A 6,012-nucleotide genomic window follows, 5' to 3' on the forward strand; every position below is an offset into this window, starting at 1 on the left:
TTCACATGAGGGTTATTTACAAACATTACCCAATGAGTTCACTAATATTTGAATCCATTGGAGATCAGTACACAGGATATGTAAGTTAGCTCGGTCACTCTGACTGAAACCGCCAGTTCCCCGGGGCTGCAGACCCTGACACTGCGGGGAGAGAATCCCCGACCCTATCCCGCCGCCGGGGGGAACAGACAGCTCTGTGTCCGGAGAATAGGGAGGGCCGGGGGAAGGCACATATTAAAGCGCTGCAATGGACTCAGCTCCTGTGTGTGCACAACTCTCACTGATTCCGTCTTCTGGGAACAGTGCGGTCGAAACAGATCAGGTTAGGAGAGAGACACACAGCCCGAGAATGGCCTCTTCCTTCCTGCATTTACTCTGTTCCGGGAGCAGATTCTCATTGAGAAGCGGCGCTCAGATCACCGGAGAGAAATAAAAACACAATTCAAACTGTCCAAATGAAAAACAGAGAATTAACACGGACACTTCCATTATTAAATTAATTCATCAGCTCCGAACCAGTTCCCGTTAATGTACCGGGATAATCTCGGGATTTATCAAATCGAAGGCAGCGGGATTTATTAAATTGTTGATTCTGACACCCTGTAGTTCACTTCTTCACTTAACAAGAGGGGGAGATGTGTGAGCAGAGAAACAGAGCGAAATCCAGAGAGGGAACTGAAAACACACCTGGACAGATGTGAAACAGGTCAATCCACTGTTCCAATAACTCCATCTCTGATTCCCTCCTGACAGTAACCAGCCCTTTCACAGAGACTGTGGGTGGCTCTGAAAAGAGCCTTTGGTTTATTAGATGACATTTTGGCCGCTTTACTTTTCCTGGGAGCTCTGAGCGCTGGTTTTCTTGGGCAGCAGCACGGCCTGGATATTCGGCAGCACCCCGCCCTGAGCGATGGTCTCCCCTCCCAGCAGCTTGTTGAGCTGCTCGTCGTTGCGGACGGCCAGCTGCAGGTGTCTGGAGATGATGCGGTGCTTCTTGTTGTCCCGGGCCGCGTTGCCGGCCACCTCGAGGATTTCAGCGATCAGATACTCGAGCACAGAAGCCAGAAAGACCGGGGCTCCGGCACCCACACGCTCAGCATAGTTACCCTTTCTCAGGAGCTTGTGAACACGGCCCACCGGGAACTGCAGTCCAGCCCGGGAGGAGCGAGACTTGGCCTTGGCCCGAGCTTTCCCGCCGGTCTTTCCACTTCCAGACATTTCCACAATCTCACAAATACTTTCACAAAGAATGAATAATTTCCTTAGCATTGATAGCATATCGCCGGCAGTCAGGATGGCCGAACGGTCTCCGGCGCTGCGTTCAGGTCGCAATCTCCATTGGAGGCTTGGGTTCGAATCCCACTTCTGACAAGTTGTGTTTTGACTGAACTGGAGGCGTTTGGGAGCAGCGGTGAAGAGCAAAGAGAAAGCAGGAAAGAACATGGACAAACAAAGTAACAATGGACCCAAAGATGTTGCAACAAAACATGAGAGTCAGAGGCAACTAAGCAAACAGCAGGGCACATAAAAGATCAAAAATGTAACCTTTGTATCGGGGTGGAAGATGTTGCCAATATCCTGAATGAATACTTTACTGTTTTCCCGAATGAGAGGGTGATGCAGATATTGTTATTAAGGAGGAGGAGTGTGAAGTATTGGACGTGATAACTTAAGGAGAGAGGAAGTCTTAATGGGATGAGCATCCTTGAATGTGGATAAATCATCAGGACCAGTTGAAATGTACCCCAGGCTGTTGAAAGAAGCCAGGGAAGAAATAGTGGAAGGTCTGACCATCATTTTCCAATCCCTCACTGGATACAGGTGTGGTGCCAGAGGATTGGAGGTCTTGTAACGTTGCAATAAAAGCAAAATACGAGGCAGATCAAGCATGGCTGATCCTTTCGAGTAGAGAAACAGGGCTGAATTCCCTGAACCAGTGCTGCAGCTTTCAGAATAGAAGGAGCCTATACACACCTGATGGGTTCCACTTAAACAAAAGAGCTGGATGTGTTGACGGTCAGAACAGATAAAATGTGGAGGAGTGTTTGAAGCAGATGCTGTGTGGTTACTGTAGTTGTACTATGGAGTTATTTCAAGGAGGTGATTCTGAATGTAATGGATCAACGTGGACCCATCCAAGGCAAAGGTTCTAAGCTTCCCTGTGGTCCAGCCTGGTTGAATGGAACTGAAGCAAACAAATCATCAAGAAGTGGAAAAGAAATATAAGGCCATGAAAGCACAGAATTCAGATGGATGCAATACCAGATGGTATGGCAAGAGTGTAAAACAGCAACAGACTGGTGAATAAAACTTTCCCATTGAATGAGACAAGAGAAAAGAAGGGTAATAATAGTGTCAGGTGAGTTGTGACACGATTCACATTCCACCTTGATCTGAATAGGACTGTTGAAGGGAGTGATTGAGAAGAATAGAGGAGAAATGAAAAGAAAGGAGTAATAAACAAAAGGTCTTTTGATTTTAGAATGCTTGTTTTTGGAAATGACAGACTGTAAAGTGTGTGTGTCAGAAGATATAGAGCGAAGTTGGGTATGACAAGATCACAGGAAAGTTGTGCCCTGAGACAAGGTGTGTGTTGACAGGAAAGCTGCTTTCTTTTGCACAATATGTATTTTATTCATATAATTTGTGCAATTACATTGCAAAGCAGTTCAAATTTAATATTACATAAGGTACAATACAGATCAGTTTCCTTCAATAATGTACATGATGTATCTCACTATCCCTGCCTGCACAGGTTATATTTACAGTATTTACATTACAAATCAAACATTCTCTGGTGCAAACAGCCCGAGGGGTTTTTCACGGGTTCCAGCCCCTCACTGTACTATGGCCTACTCGGGCCTCAGACTGCAACCTTTCCCCATTGAGTCTCCATGGTGGCTTCCCCAAGCTTTAATGCCGTCCCACAGTACATAGTCTTGGACGTTGCAATGTGCCAATCTGCAACACTCGTTCATGGACAGCTCTTTGCACTGGAATACCTGTCCCACGGCCGGGCTCGTTCTCAATAGAGATCATTTCAAATGAACATTTCCTAAATCCGTGCTTTCTCTCTCGCAATAAAGAGAACAGGATGTCTGGCAGATTCAGTGTGAGACAATAACACTGCCGGGTAAAGTCCGCTTTCCAACTCCAATCTTAACACAGGAGATTCCCCAAACAGCTGCAGTAAGGTGCTGTGAACTGCTGGAAGCGGATGTGTGAGGAAATGGTAATGTTACTGAGGAGGTTTCTTAGTATAGAATGGACTGTGTTTAAGTGGGAATATTACTGAGTGTTAATTGCATCGGGACCATATTTAAAAGCTCCGGCTTTCTGGAAAGCCTTGACTATGAAGGCCGAGTCTGGAAGGGTTTGTGTGGAGAGCTGGGTTTCGGTTCTACTGTAAATAAAGGGTTTGAAATTGGCAGCCCGGAGGAAACTGGAGATGGAGCTGAAAGATGAGGGGCCGTTCTCTCTCTGTCTGTCACTCTGGGTGTCTCCTCCATCTAGCTCTCTGTTTAATCTTCACTCTTGTCTCCTCCCCTCCCTGCTCTCACTCTGCCTTTCTCAGCCAGGTCCAGGTGGCCTGTATAAAAAGGAGCCTGACAGAATCAGTCTCTTTTATTGTGCACTGATTTGAGGAAAGAATCAACATGTCTGCCAGTAAACAAGAGTATGCTCCAGGCTGGCAGCATGTTAGAATCCATGAGGAAAGGCATCATCACCCTCATCGACAAGCAGAAGGGGGAGAGGACAGAAATCAGAAATTGGTGGCCCAATTTCTGCTTCATGCTGACTACAAGATTCTGTCAAAAGACATAGCCAGTCGATTCAAGTCTGCGCTGGAGTTGGTGATTCACCCTGATCAGACCTATACTATACCAGGCAGGACAATCTCTGATAGCTTTGTGCTACTCAGGGATATGATCACCTATGTACGGGACAGGAGGGTGGACACCTGCCTCATCAGCCTGGACCAGGAGAAGGCTTTTGACAGGATATCGCACACTTACATGATGGATGTGCATTCCAAAATGGGGTTTGGGGAGGGAATCTGCAATTGTATCAAACTACTCTACACAAACATCAGTAGTGCAGTCTCAATCAATGGGTGGGAATCAGAAAGTTTCCCGATCCAATCTGGAGTCAGACAGGGCTGTCCTCTCTCCCCTGTCTTGTTTGTTTGCAGTATTGAACCCTTTGCTGAGTCTATTAGGAAGAATGCGAGCATCAGAGGGGTGACAATCCCAGGCAGCGGAGGCACTCAGGTTAAAACCTCCCTGTACATGGAAGACGTCGCCGTTTTGTGCTCGGATCCACTGTCTGTGCGCAGAGTGATGAGCATCTACGACCAGCTCGAACTGGCCTTGGGAGCCAATGTTAGACACGGCAAGAGCGAGGCCATGTTCTTTGGGAACTCGGCTGACCGATCCTTTGTCCCCTTCACCGTTAGGTCAGATTACCTGAAGGTGCTGGGGATATGGTTTGGAAGGGCTGAGACGTGCACCAAAACCTGGAAGTAGCGAGTAGCCAGGGTACAACATAAGCTGAGCATGTGGGAGCAGCGATCTCTCTCCATTATGGGTAAGAACCTGGTCATCAAGGGCGAGGTGCTCACATTGCTGTACGTGGTGCAGGTCTGGCCCATACCGCATTCCTGCGCTGTGGCGATCACCTGAGCCATTTTCCGCTTCATCTGGGGATCCAAAATGATCCGAGTCCGGAGGGACACGATGTTCAAACCTCTGGATAAGGGCGGGAAAAATGTACCCAACGTCGCCTTCATCCTTATGGCTACCTTTGTGTGCGGCTGCATCAAGCTGTGTGTAGATCCCCAGTTTGCAAACTTCAAGTGTCACTACGTGCTGTGGTTCTATCTGTCCCCAGTGTTTCAAAGGATGGGCCTTGTCATATTGCCGTGGAATGCTCCATCAAGTTGGACTGTGCCGTACTGCCTATCCTTCATGGAAAAGTTTCTGTGGAAAAACACCTTTGACCACCAATCCATCAGGCAGTGGTCTGCACGGAATATCCTCAAGGCCCTACGGGAAAAGGAGATGGTGGATCCTGTCGGATGATCCCCTGAGCAGAAGTCCAAAGTCATTTGGCAGAATGCCTCATCACCAGAACTTTCAAACAAGCACCAAGATGTAGCCTGGCTGATGGTGAGAAGAGCCCTCCCTGTCAGATCCTTCCTGCACACCCGAAGTCTCACCCCATCCACACGCGGCCCTCGAGGTGGCTGTGGTGGAAAAGAGACGTTGCCCACCTCTTTCTGGAATGTGTCTTTGCAAAGCAGGTGTGGAAGAGATGCAGTGGTTTTTGTCGAGGTTCATCCCAAGCAGCTCTGTAGCACAGGAGTCTGTGCTCTATGGGCTGTTCCCAGGGACGCACACCGAGATAAACATCAACTGTTGCTGGAGGACTATCAATTCGTTGAAAGACGCCCTTTGGTCTGCCCGAAACTTGCTGGTCTTCCAGCGCAAAGAGTTGTCCACGACCGAATGTTGCAGACTGACACATTCCAAGGTCGAGGACTACATGCTGAGGGACGCACTAAAACTTGGGGCAGCTGCAGCAAAGGCTCAATGTGGAAATACCATTGTGTAAGGTCCCCTCACCAAGCTGAACTGAGGGGCTGGATCCATGGGAAACCACTCGAACTGTAGCCAGAAAATATTGGTTTGCTGTAAAATGTACATGGCATGACAATGAAATGGAAGGGTTGTGAGGCAACTCACTCCTGCATTGAAGGAAACTGATCTCCTTTGCACTCTTTGTACTGTTTGACTTGGTGCTTTTTGGAACTGTTTTGTAATGTTTTTTTTTACAGATTTTTATGAATAAAGTATATTTTGGAAATTAATAAAAGAAAGTCTGGCAGAGGTAAAGGAGGGAAAGGACTGGGCAAAGGCGGAGCAAAGCGGCACCGCAAAATGCTTCGTGATAATATCCAGGGCATCACCAAACCAGCAATCCGCCGCCTGGCTCGCCGTGGCGGGGTCAAGC

Source organism: Heterodontus francisci, unplaced genomic scaffold (genome assembly GCF_036365525.1).
Source record: "Heterodontus francisci isolate sHetFra1 unplaced genomic scaffold, sHetFra1.hap1 HAP1_SCAFFOLD_102, whole genome shotgun sequence".
NCBI lineage: Eukaryota > Metazoa > Chordata > Chondrichthyes > Heterodontiformes > Heterodontidae > Heterodontus > Heterodontus francisci.